The 13756-nt window shown below is 44.6% G+C and overlaps 1 protein-coding gene across 20 annotated transcripts in view; it reads left to right on the plus strand.

Moving 5' to 3' along the window:
• The window catches only part of ESCO1 (establishment of sister chromatid cohesion N-acetyltransferase 1), a 67941-nt gene that overhangs the window by 356 nt on the left and 53829 nt on the right, over positions 1-13756 (plus strand). For 13 of the 20 annotated variants that reach the window (XR_016214608.1, XR_011379405.2, XR_016214609.1 and 10 more), the window contains exons 2-3: positions 8470-8542; positions 13499-13601. The gene's annotated coding sequence lies outside the window, so the exon portion shown is untranslated. Of the gene's footprint in view, positions 1-7; positions 147-8469; positions 8543-13498; positions 13602-13756 lie in introns of those variants that run through there. The other 7 variants (XR_016214610.1, XM_051852067.3, XM_089305854.1 and 4 more) reach the window with 2 other exon arrangements.

The raw sequence follows: 13756 nt of genomic DNA on the forward strand, positions 1-13756 counted from the left end.
CAGCTGCTGCGGAGAGCGGACGGCTTTCGCTTTCCTGTCCCACCCTCTGGGTCGCGCTGCCTCGCACGCCTCTTCCCGTGGCCGGGGTCCCCGCTCCTCGTGCCCCGGGGAGGGAGGTGGGAGGCTCGGAGACGCCGTCGCCTGAGGTAGGCGCTAACCTGCGCGCTCGCCGGCCGGCCGCGGCATCACCTGCCGCTGCCGCCTGGGCCGTCGGGGTTACTCAGGGGCCGTGTCCGCAGGCGCTCGGGGCCGTGGGGGCTTTCAGAGCCCCCCCGAGGTGGCGTGCAGCCATTGCGCCGCGCGGGGCAGGTAGCCCCGGGCCTGGTCCCCGCCCCCGGCGTCCCCGCTCGCCCCGGAGCCGCGCTTCCTGCGGTGTGCTCGCCTGCCCCCGCCGCCGCCCGCAGACCTGGCCCGCGCCCGGAGGCCTCTGCAGTGCGCGCCGCGGGGCTGTGGGCATCTCCCCGTGTTTACAGCTTGGGTGGCTCGGGGCCAAGGTCATGGAGTAATTGGGGTTGGCAATTGGGGTCTGGGCACAGGTGGGGCTGTCGTGGAGCAGAAATGGGTGCGTTGAGGGCCGTAGTGCAATTTTACAGCGCTTGGAGAGGTGCGAGCAGAAGGAAATTGAGTCCTCGATTTTTGTCACTTTTAATAAGGTGATTTTACAACGAGGGTTTATTTTGCACAGGCGGAGTGGGATGGCAAGTGCAAAATTTAGAGGACTCTGCCGTTCGTCCCTCCCACCCCTCTTCAAATGATGTGTTTGGAAAACCTGGCGCTACAGAATTTTCCAGGGGGTGGAGGTTTGGCGGGGGAGGAGGAGGAAGGAGTTACAGCGTGAGGATTGGAGAAGTCCTGTGTACCGTGCTTTCTGTAGTTTCAGCAGGAAGTGATTGCAGCGTGCAGTATCTGAGTAGTATTATAAAATAATCCATTTTGTTTTCTGCAAAGTGCTACATAGTGAAATGATAAGCTGCCCTCCCCCCACTTTTTTTTTTGTAAACTGGCTCAAGCAGGATTTTAGTTGAAAGCGTCCAGGTTGCAATGAATTATAACCGCTTTCAGCCTGTCTTGTGATCAGTTTCTCCTCTACAGGGCACCAACACCAGTAGAATTTTTTCAACTTGCAAAAACTTAAAAATTCTCACCACCTACGTGGCAATGAGAAGTGCTTTAAAAGTGTTATTTTGGAAGCTGCAGATTCAGTCCTAGACCATGCGAGGAAAGGAGAAAACTAGGACTGTAATAGTCACCCCTTGTCGCCAGAAAGCAGATCATGCTTCTTAAGTCAGCTGTGACTTTGGAAGCAAGGCCCTTTGAACAGAATTTGCCCTGGTTTAAGGGCTTTACTCACCTTAATCATTCCTAACTGAAGAAAATATGCTATCATTTCTCCTTGCTCAGTCAGTGTTAAAATCTGTGGTGAACAAGATTTTTTTTCTTTTTCTTTTTCTTTTTTTTTTTTTAGCATCTGCCCTGGACAAAGCTTTGTGCTGGCATTTAAATAAATTATGCTTCACAGAAGAACTAAAAAAGGACCGTAATTAATGAATACCATTAACTCACTTTGCTGCATGGCCTTTTTTAGCTTGGTACTTCATTATGATGCAAAACCCATTGCTTTTATTCTGATAATGAAGGTGATCAGAGCTGCACAATTCCAAATAATGGATTGCTTTTGTAATTGTTAATATTTTTTTCATGAGTTTGTTATTAGCAGATTGATGTTCCACATAGAGTTCTCTCTACTGAAGGTGATATTAAGTTTAGATTGTAGTTGGAAGTCAACTCCACAGGGCTGGTGTTGTGGTGTGCTGGATTAAGCCGCCGTCTGCAGTGTCAGCTTTCCATACGGGCCCTGGTTTGTGTTCCGGCTGCTCAACTTCTGATCCAGCTCTCCGCTAATGCGCCTGGGAAAGCAGCAGAAAATGGCTGAAGGGGGCCCCGTATCCACGTGAGCGACTCAGTGAAGTTCCTGATTCCTGGCTTTGGCCTGGCTCCACCCTGGCTATTTTGTCCATCTGGGGAGTAAACCAGCAGATGGAAAAAGCTCTCTCTGCCTCTCCTTCCCTTTCTGCAAATCTGACTTTCAAATAAAGTAAATAAATCTTAAGAAGATATTTTTTTCTTATTAAGAAAATTTTTTTGAGAGACAGGGAGTTCCCATATGCTGGTTACACTTCCCAAATGCCTGCAGCGTCAGAGCCAGAAGCAACACTCAGATCTCCCGTGTGAGTGGCAGGGACCCAGTTATTTGAGCTGTCACCTGCTGCCTTCCAGGGTACACATTAGCAGGAAACTGGCATCTGGAGTGGAATCTAGGTGCTCCAGTATGGGACGCCAGCATCCTAACCATTGTCCTAACCAGTAGGCCAAAACACCCAGCCCTGTACTTAACATTTTTAGTGAGAAACTACTACCCCAAAACAACAGCAACAGTAGCAAAATAATAAGAAAAGGAATAGCAACTGTATTGCATTTTTCCAGATATCCTTTATGTCTGACCTGGTAGAAGACAGCTGGATTCTGTCAGTTTCTGTGTTCAGTCTGTTGCTGTTCGCTGTTCTGGATGAAGTATATGAAGCAAATCCAGCTTCACACCAGTATATGGAGAGAAGTGCTTTTTAATTCCTTTTTCAAAAGTTGTGATATTCTTTGATCAATTTTTTGATTTTTTTAAAGATTTTATTTATTTATTTGAAAGAATTACACAGAGGAGAGGCAGAGAGAGAGGTCTTCCATCCACTGGTTCACTTTCCAATTGGCCGCAATGGCTGCAGCTGCACTGATCAGGAGCCAGGAGCTTCTTCCTGGTCTCCCACGTGGCTGCTTTCCCAGAGAGCAGAGATCAGAAGTGGAGCAGCCGGATCTCAAACTGGCGCCGTTATGGGATGCTGGCGCTTCAGGCTAGGGCGTTAACCCGCTGCATCACAGTGCCAGCCCCTATTCTTTGATTCTATAACAAAACTAGAGAGGTAATTTTTTAAAGGTTAGCTGCCTTGTGGAATCAAACCATAGTTTTTGTATTCTTTTATTAAAATAATTTGTTTTATACTTTTTTTAAAGATTTATTTATTTTGGGGCTGATGCTGTGGTATAGCAGGTGAAGCTGCCGCCTATGGTGCTGGCATCCCATATGGGCACTGGTTCAAGTCCCAGCTGCTCCACTTCCAATCTAGCTCCCTGCTGATGCACCTGGGAAGGCAGTGGAGGATGGCCAAAGTCCTTGGGCCCCTGTGCCCACGTGGGATACCTGGAGGAAGCTCCTTGCTCCTGGCTTTGGATCAGTCAAGCTCCGCTGGTTGCAGCTGTTTGAGGAGTGGACCAGTGGATGCTCTGCCTGTGCCTTTCTGTGACTCTGCCTTTCAAATGAATCTTAAAAAAAAAAAAAAAAAAATGGTTTATTTATTTGAAAAGCAGCATAATGATGGGAGGGGAGAGGGGGGTGGAGAGCAAGTGAGCGAGCAAGCAAGCAAGCAAGCGTGAGTGAGCGAGTGCACACCAGCCAGCCTTTATTTATCAGTTCACTCTCCCAATGGCTGCAACAGTCAGAGATGGGCCAGGCTGAAGCTAGGAGCCAGAATCTCCATCCTGGTCTTCCATTTTGATCTTACAAACATCTTGAAATAGTTAATGGGATTACAAGGGTCCCTGTACCATAGTTTGAGAACTATTGCTTTATAATTAACAAGTGTTTAGAGTTAATATAGTTATGAAAGTTGAAAAGGACACTATGGAAATGGAGGAGTCAAATGAAACCAGGAATAACTATTTTTTTTTTATTTTACTTTTCATTTTTTGTTTGAAAAGCAGAAAGAAACAGATTTTCCACTGGTTTTACTCTCCAAATGCCTGCAACAGTCAGGACTGGGCCAAGCCAAAGCCAGGAGCCCAGAACTCAATCCTGATCTCTGACAAGGGTGGCAAAGATGCAAGTGCTTGAGAGAAAGCTGGAACTGGAAGCAGAACTGGGACTTGAACCCAGGCATTCTGATACGGAATGCAGGTGTTCTAATTTTAGTATATGTGCTGCCTAAGCGAACACGGAATGCAGGTATTCTAAGTGGCATCTTAATTGCTGTTCCAAGTGCCTATCTCCATTTTCTTTTTTATGCTTTCTTTTTGGGCCCCTGCCACTCACTTGAGAGACCCAGATGGAGCTCCTAGCTTTGTTCTGGCCCAGGCCTGGCAATTGGGGAATGAATCAGTGGATGGAAGAGATCTCCCTCCCTTTCTCTCTGTCTCTCTCTCTCTCTCACTGTCCACTCTGCCTGTCCAAAAAAAAAAAAAAAAAATTTTTTTTGTTTTAAAGGTTAAAATTTTTTTTGACGGTTTTATTTATGTGAAAGGTAGAGAAGAGAGAAAAAAATCTTAAATTTGCTGGTTATCTACCAGATGCACTTAGTATCCAGGGTTGAGCCAGGCTGAAGTTGGACGCCTAGAACTCAATCCATACCTCCTGTGTGGGTAACAGGAACCCAAATATGTGAATCATCACCTGCTGCCCCTGAGAGTGCAAATTAGCAGGAAGTTGGAATTTGCAGCAGAGCCAGAACTTGAACCTAGGAACTCTGATAGGGAATGTAGGTGTCCCTAGCAGTGGCTTCACCTCTGCATCAGACACCCAAGCCAACCCAGCATAATGATTTTTTTTTTTTTTTAAGATTTATTTTATTTATTTGAATGTCAGAGTTACACAGAGAACAGACCAGAGAGAAAGAGATCCTCCATCCTCTAGTTTACTCCCCAGATGGCTGCAACCTTCATTGCTGAGCTGGGCCAAACCATAGCCAGGAACTTCTGGGTTTCTCATGTGTGTGCAGGGTCCCAAGCACTTGGGCCATATTCCACTGTTTTCCCAGACTCATTATCAGGGAGCTAGATTGGAAGTGGAGCAGCTGGATCTCGAACCATCACCCATATGGGATGCCAGGGTCACAAGCGGCAGCTTTACCCTCTATGCCGGCTCCCTGGCATAACAGTTTTAAGGTTCATCCGTACTATAGCATGTGTCAGTACATCATTCCTTTTTATGGGTAGATAACAATAGTTCATTCATCACATGAATATTCTGCATTTTATCTGTTCATCAGTTGATCTGCATTTGTGTTTGTCCATTTTTTGGCTGTTACCAATAAAGCACATATGAGCATTTGTGTATGAGTTACTGTGTAGACATATCTAGGTTCAGTTTTGAGTTGCCCTGTATGTTTTACGTAAATGCTTGTGTAAATATAGGGGTTGGTGTTGTGGCAGTTAAGACATGTTTGGGGTACCACATCCTATATTAAAGTGCCCAGACTTCAGGTCCCAGCCCTGCTCCTGATTTCAGTTTCCTGAAATGCACCCTCAGAGATAGCCGGTGATGGCTCAAATACTTTGGTCCCTGCTACTCAACTAGGAGACCTGATTGATTTCCTTGCTTCTGGCTTTGGCTGGTCCAGCCCTGACTGTTGAGGGCATTTAGGGAGTGAATCAGTGGTTGGAAGAGCTCTCTGTGCCTTTCTTAAAAAAAAAAAAAAAAAAAAAAAAAAAATTACATGTGTATACACACACACACATCACGTTCATGGAAGAGACTGGTGTTGTGTATGCCAGGTGATTGCTGCCTGTAATGTCAGCATCCCATATCGGAATGCCAGTTTGGATCCCAGCTGTTCTCTTCTAATCCAGCTTTCTTCTTTATTTTTTTATTTTTTTTATTTTTTTTTTTTTATTTTTTTTTTTTATTTTTTTGACAGGCAGAGTGGACAGTGAGAGAGAGAGACAGAGAGAAAGGTCTTCCTTTGCCGTTGGTTCACCCTCCAATGGCCGCCGCGGCCGGCGCGCTGCGGCCGGCGCACCGCGCTGATCCGATGGCAGGAGCCAGGAGCCAGGTGCTTTTCCTGGTCTCCCATGGGGTGCAGGGCCCAAGCACCTGGGCCATCCTCCACTGCACTCCCTGGCCACAGCAGAGGGCTGGCCTGGAAGAGGGGCAACCGGGACAGAATCCGGCGCCCCGACCGGGACTAGAACCCGGTGTGCCGGCGCCGCTAGGCGGAGGATTAGCCTAGTGAGCCGCGGCGCCGGCCCCTAATCCAGCTTTCTTCTAATGTAATTGGGAAGGCAGCAGATTATGGTTCAAGTGTTTGGGTCTCTGACACCTTTTTAGGAGACCCTGATGGAGTTTCTGTCTCCTGACTTCATCCTGGCTCAGACTTTGCTGTTGCTGCCATTTGGGGGAGTGAATTAGTGGATGGAACATTCTTTCTTTCTCCCTCTTTCTTTTTCCTGCCCACTCGTGTGTGTGTGTGTGTGTGTGTGTGTATGTGTATGTCTGACTCTTTCTGCTATTCTACCTTTTTAATTTTTTTTGAAAATTTATTTATTTGAGGGCCAGCGTTGTAGCACATCAGGTTAAAGCCCTGGCCCGTAGCACTGATATTCCATATGGGCACTGGTTCAAGTCCCAGATGCTCCACTTCTGATCCAGCTCCCTGATAATACGCCTGTAAAAAACCTATGGAGTGGGGCTGGTGCTGTGGCGTAGCGGGTAAAGCCACCGCCTTGCAGTGCCAGCATCCCATATGGCTGCCAGTTCGAGACCCGGCTGCTTCCCTTCCAATCCAGCTCTCTGCTATGGCCTGGGAAAACAGTGAGGATGGCCCAAGTCCTTGGGCCCTTGCACCCACGTGGGAGACCCAGAAGGAATTCCTGGCTCCAAATTGGTGCAGCTCCAGCCATTGCGGCCAGTTGGGGAGTGAACTAGTGGATGGAAGACCTCTCTCTCCCTCTTTCTCTCTCTGCCTCTCCTTCTCTCTCTAACTTTTTCAAATAAATAAAATCTTAGGAAAAAAAAAGCGTATGGAGTGAGAAGTGGAGGAGCAGAGGTGGAGACAGAGATCTTCCATCTGCGGGTTCACTCCCCAAATGGCCACAACAACTGGGCTGGGTCATGCTGAAACAAGGAGCTAGAAGCCTCCTCCAGGTCTCCCACGTGTGTGCAGGGGCCCAAGCACTTGGACCATCTTCCACTGCTTTCCCAGGTGCATTAGCAAGGAGCTGGATCAGAAGTGGAGCAGCTGGGACTTGAACTGGTGCCCATATGGAATGCTGGTGCCCAAGGCTGTGGCTTTAACCTGATGTGCCACAGCGCCATCCCTGATACTCTGCCTTTTAAATAATTAAATAAAGCATTCATAGAAAATGAAAGCTAAAAGTTTATTTTGATAGGAAAAATTTTAAATTCATGCATAATTCAAAAAAAGTCTTTTATTTATTTGGGAGAGGCAGCTTCCATCTGCTGTTTAACTCTCCAAATGCCTTCAATGGCTGGGAGTGGGCCAGGCTAATGCCAAGAGCCAGAAACTGAATCTAGGTCTCCTAAGTGGCGGGAACCCAAAAGAGCCATCAGTTGCTGCTCCCAGGGTGTGCATTAGCCAGAAGCTGGTGTTGGGAGAAGGGCCAAGATGTGATTCCAGGCACTCTGATGTAGTGTGGATGTCCCAACTAGTGGCTTAACTGGTAGGCTGAAATGCCTACCTGTATAGTTTTCATAAAACATATTTTCTGTAAACTTTCTCAAGACCCCTTATATGTCTCCTTTTTAATTTATAACTATGTATATTCATTTTTGATGTGAAAGCTTTCAAACAATACAGAAATAAAGTAAAATGTGAAGGTACTCCTTTATACCTTTTAATTCTATATTTTACCTCTGTAGAGGTAACTATTGCCAGTGTTTTATAATGCACTCTTTCAGTGTACTTTGTGTGTTTTGTACATCTACATGTTAAATACATAATATATGTTTATGCAGTTTACATATCTGTTATTTCTAATGCCTATCAACATTTCTTGGCACTTTTTAAATATCTTTTTGGGGCATTTGAACTGTTTTGGATGTTTTTGCTAGTATAAATGCTGCTCTTGTCCTTGTTGCTATCATTTTGAACATTTTTTTATTTTCTTGATTTGGGCAGACAGGTAGATAGTTGTATAATATGAGAGGTCTTCAAAAGTTTAACAGAAATTCATAGTATTCAGAAAGTATGTAGGAATTTTAAATTTATTTTGGTCAAAAATTTTATCTTTTCCATTTCCATGAACTTTTTAAAAAAAGAGATTGTTCCTTTGAAAGGCAGAATGACAGAGATCTTCCATCTTCTGGTACACTTCTCAAATAATCACAGTAGCTGGGATTGGGCCAGGTTGAAGGCAAGAGCCAAGAACTCCATCCAGTCTCCCATGTGGGTGGCAGAGGCCCAAGTACTTGGGCCATGATCTGCTGCCCCCCAAACACATTAGTAAGAAGCTGGATCAGAAGTGCAGAATATCTGAGACTTGAACTAGGCATAGGCACTTGGTTAGGATTTACAGGAATACCACCAGCAGAGCCAAAACACCTGCTACAATAACACTATATTTGTATGCTTATTTTTTAATAGCTTGTTTTACTTTAGCTATAGATTTTTTTAATTAAATCCCATACAGGAAGTAATAAGAAGCATTCATTCATTAGAAGAGTCATCAATCAACTTAAAAAGGTGATTTCCATGTCACTAAGGTAAGTGGTTTATACTTTTATAATTTAATGTCTTCCAAGGTGATTAGTCAGTGTATCAGATGTATTTTATATTTTCAGGGAAATGTAACATTTTTATTTATTTGAAAGGCAGAGTTGACAGGGAGAGACAGAAAGATAACTTCAATCTGCTGGTTTACTCCCTAAATGACCAGAACAGTCATGACTGGGCCATGCTGAAGGCAGGAGCCAGGAATTTCATCCAGGTCTCCCACATGGGAGGCAGGGATTCAAGCACTTAAGCCATTATCTGTTTCTTCCATGGCACATTAGCAGGGAGCTGGATCAGAAATGGAGTAGTGGTAGGGGCTGATGCTGTGGTATAAGAGGCTGAGCCTCAGCCTGTGGTGCTGGCATCCCATATGTGTGCCGGTTCTAGTGCCGGCTGCTTCTCTTCTGATCCAGCTTTCTGCTTTGGCCTGGGAAAGCAGTGGAAGATGGCCCAAGTGCTTGGGCCCCTGCATCTGTGTGGGAGACCTGGAAGAAGCTCCTGGTGCTGGCTTCAGTTTGACCCAGCTGTGGCTGTTGCATCCATTTGGGGAGTGAACCAGTGGATGAAAGACTCTTCTGTCTCTCCCTCTCAAATAAATAAAATCTTTTTATTTTTTTTAATTTTTTTTTATTTTTTTGACAGGCAGAGTGGACAGTGAGAGAGAGAGACAGAGAGAAAGGTCTTCCTTTGCCGTTGATTCACTCTCCAATGGCCGCCGCGGCCGGCGCGCTGCTGCCGGCGCACCGCGCTGATCCGATGGCAGGAGCCAGGAGCCAGGTGCTTTTCCTGGTCTCCCATGGGGTGCAGGGCCCAAGCACCTGGGCCATCCTCCACTGCACTCCCTGGCCACAGCAGAGAGCTGGCCTGGAAGAGGGGCAACCGGGACAGAATCCGGTGCCCCAACCGGGACTAGAACCCGGTGTGCCGGTGCCGCTAGGCGGAGGATTAGCCTAGTGAGCCGCGGCGCCGGCCAATAAAATCTTTAAAAAAAAAAAAAATGCAGTAGTAGAACTCGAACCTGTCCCTATTATAGCTGCACCATAACACCTACCCCCATATTTTTAATTTTTTGATGAAGTTATATGTCTATATAACAAAAGATTTAAATGGGTATAGTGTGAAAAAGTAAGCTTTTCTCATGGTCCTGCGACTTGGTCCCATAGTAGTTTTTCCCACAAATCACCATTATTGGTGCTTTCTTCTCCTTCCAGACTCATTGTGTACATAAGGCAGCATATGGTTCTGTCCTTCCTCCAGCTCCCTTTTCTGTTATTTTTTTCTTTAAGATTTATTTATTCGAGGGGCTGGTGCTGTGGCTTAGTGGGTTAATGCCCTGGCCTGAAGCACCGGCATGCCATATGGGCGCCGGTTCAAGTCCTGGCTGCTCCACTTCTGATCCAGCTCTCTTGCTATGGCCTGGGAAAACAGTAGAAGATGGCCCAAGTCCTTGGGCCCCTGTACCCCCCCATGTGGGAGACCCAGAGGAAGCTCCTGGCTTCGGATTGGCACAGCTCCGGCTGTTGTGGCCAATTGGGGAGTGAACCATCGGATGGAAGACCTCTCTCTGTCTCTCTCTCTCTTTCTCTTTCTCTCTCTGCCTCTCCTCTCTGTAACTGTGACTTTCAAATAAATAAACTTTAAAAAAAAAAGATTTATTTATTTTAACAAGTTAGAGGGAGAAAAAGAAAGATCTTCCATCCACTGGTTCACTTCCTAGATGGTTGCAATGGCCAGTACTGGGTCAGGTTGAAGCCAGAAGCCAGGAACTTCATCTGGATCTCCCACTTGGTTGTCTTCTGCTGCTTTCCCCAGGTCGTCAGCAAGGAACTGGATCAGAAGTGGAGCAGCTGGGACACAAACAGGCACCCACATAGGATGCCAGAGTCACAGGCTGTGACTTTACCAGCTATGCCACAACACAGGCCCCCGCCCTTTTCTTCCTTCCGTCCGTCCGTCCGTCCGTCCTTTTTTTGACAGGCAGAGTTAGACAATGAGAGAGAGAGACAGAGAGAAAGGTCTTCCTTTTTCCATTGGTTCACCCTCAAATGGCTGCCACTGCTGGCGCGCTTCGCCGATCTGAAGCCAGGAGCCAGGTGCTTCCTCCTGGTCTCCCATGCGGGTGCAGGGCCCAAGCACTTGGGCCATCCTCCACTTCCCGGGCCACAGCAGAGAGCTGGACTGGAAGAGGGGCAACCAGGACAGAATCTGGCGCCCCAACCAGGACTAGAACCTGGGGTGCTGGCACCGCAGGCGGAGGATTAGCCAAGTGAGCCGCGGCACCAGCGCACCCTTTTCTTTTGACACAGAGAGGAGCATGCTGTGCACTCTGTTCTGTTACATGCCTTGCTTTTATGGTTTAATGATTCTGGGCCATAGGTCCATTTTATATACACACACAAACATACACACACACATATATATATATATAGCTTTATTTTATTTTGTATGGGAGAATGTTCTCCATGACATCCTTGGAACATCTAAGCCTGTGTGTCAGGGCTGCTTGCCAGTCCTCTTGAGATGAGGCTTCCTTCTTCGCATCAGTGCACTTCACCTCCCTTTTGTCTACACCCCAGCTTTCGAGGCTGCTGGCTTCCTGAGCCATTCCTGCATGATTTTTGATGGCAGGGACACTGCTGTAGAAGTGTTTTATATGCTGTCCCACATCATGTTGGGGATATGTATAAGGTGCTTACACCTCCTAATTTGCAGGAGATATTGCCACCTTTCACTTGTTTTCTCTCTGTAAGTACTAATAAATAGCACACTCTACTGTCAAAAGTGTCCCAGTTTCAAAACACATTCCATGGTTACCTTGGCATGTAGGACTTGAGGAGGCCTCACACAGGCCCCTATCTGGATGCCTCATTGAGATGATTTATGTACAATAAATCATCCTCTCTTAAACTTATAGTATGGTGGGTTTTGAAAGGTTTGGACACTCATGGAATCACTACCACAATCAAGATAAAAAACATTTCTGTCATGCCCAAAATTCATCTCCCCTTTCATTCTTTTTTTATTTAACTTTTTTTATGGAGTTATTTTATTTGAAAGTCACAGTTACATAGAGAACAAGAGAGAGAGAGAGAGAGAGAGGCATCTATCCACTGGTTCACTCCCTAATTGGCCGCAATGGCTGGAGCTGCACCAATCTGAAGCCAGGAGCCAGGAGCTTATTCCAGGTCTCCCACGTGGGTGCAGGGGCCCAAGGACTTATGCCGTCTTCTACTGCTTTCCTAGGCCATACAGAGAACTTGTTAAAATAAATAAATCTTTTTTTTTAAAGTTTATTTATTTGAAAAAGCCAAACCTTTTTTATAGTTCATATTTCTGCAGCAATTTTTTAAAATCAGGCTTCTGAATAATAAGCCTGGTGAGGGGCTGGCACTGTGGCAAAGCCTGTGGGGCCGGCATCACACGTGGGCACTGGTTCAAGTCCTGGCTGCTCGACTTATAATCCAGCTCCCTATTCATGTGCCTTGGGAAGGCAGTGGAAGATGACTCAAGATGGATCCTGAAGAATCTCGTAGTTCCTAGATTTGGATCACCCCAGCTCCAACCATTGCTGGCATTTGGGGAGTGAATACCAGATGGAAGATAGTGCTCGCTCGCTCTCTTGTTCGCTCACTCTTTCTTTCTCTGTATCTCTGCCTTTCAAATAAATAAGTAAATAAATCTTCAAAAAAAAAAAAAAAAGAAAAAAAAAAGAAAAGAAAAGCTTGGAGAAATTTTCCTTGGAATTAAATCTCATCCTGCTTTGACATGATTGCCTGCTCATCTGTTGTATGATTGAATGTATCCTCAGTTTTATAGACAGTATTGTAGTCCTGGTTGTTTGTTGAGGGGTATTCAGTCTTTTCTGATACGGTATCACAGTGAATTTTGTGGTTTCATGTACCTTGAAGCATTTCTACAGGCAGTATAAAGTCTGGCATATGGAATTATTTGACATTTAGCGTTTATTATTTTGATAGATATTTCCAAATTGTTCTAAGTAGACATTGTATCACCTGCAATAATATGAGAGTACCTGACATAAAGTTTGCCAAGACTACTGTTAAACTTGTTAATCTGTGGCCAGTCTGATTGGTACTTTTTTGTTCTAACTTATGTTATTTTGTTAACACACTGGCCTATTATGTTTTTTCGTGTTTCTGTATTTTGTGACAAGCCTTGAAAGGCCTTTCCCACTCTGAAAATAAATACTAAAATTCTTCCATGCTTTAACCTTTTTTTTTTTTATTTTTATGGTCAAATTTTTTATGGACACAGTTTTACTCGCAAATCAAAGATCAGTTACCTAGATAGTTATCCAGTTGTCCTAATCCCAATTGTTGAGTGCTTTTCATTAAATTGAGATTAATGAAATTAATACCACTTTTATATGTACTAAATTCCCACAATGTAAGGGCCTATTTTTGGAGCCTGTGTCTGTGGAGTCTGTCAGTTGCTGTGTTGAAACTAAATTATACTGCCGTTTCAGTCTTCTTTTTTTAATATTTATTTATTTATTTGAAAATTCTATGCCACAGTGTCGGCACCTACTTTTTCTTTTTTTGACAGGGTTTGCATAGGAACAGAGAAAAATGTGTTTAAGTTGACCACCTTTCACTATTTGTCAGGTTTTTTTAGGTATAGATGTGCACTGTTTCTTTCTCCAGATAGGACTTTACCAGTTCAACGAATTTTATGCTCATGTTATGAATGGTGTTTTGTATTTTCACAATTTTTCTACAACATAGATGGATACCTGCTATTTCATTTGGTGCATGTATGATGGTTTACTTCAAGTTACAAATATTAAAATGCTATGTGAGCTCTGAAGAAATAATGACTAATGGTAGGATGGGGTATAATTATTCATGTTGTATTTGATGAGAAGTGAATAATGTGATTATATCCTTTCTTAGTCCTTTTAAGCATTTAAAAACTTTTTCTTTTAGGTGCTGTGTAATGTGTTAAAAGCAGATTATAAGGAATGATTTTGCCAAGTTTTCATGAGTTATGGTGGCTGAAATATCAGTTGTATCTTGTGGGAAAAGAAGTGTAAGTAAGAAATTGATTTTCACCTATTCTATCCTTGTATAACATGAATTATTGGTTATTTTTGGGAATGTACTTAGAATGCTTTTTCTGTTAGTTTTAAGTGTACAGAATAAATAGTTCAAAAGGACAAGTTACATTTTATTCAAATGAGTTCT

The sequence above is a fragment of the Oryctolagus cuniculus genome, chromosome 10, assembly GCF_051225735.1.
Source record: "Oryctolagus cuniculus isolate XC-2025 breed Fujian yellow rabbit chromosome 10, ASM5122573v1, whole genome shotgun sequence".
NCBI lineage: Eukaryota > Metazoa > Chordata > Mammalia > Lagomorpha > Leporidae > Oryctolagus > Oryctolagus cuniculus.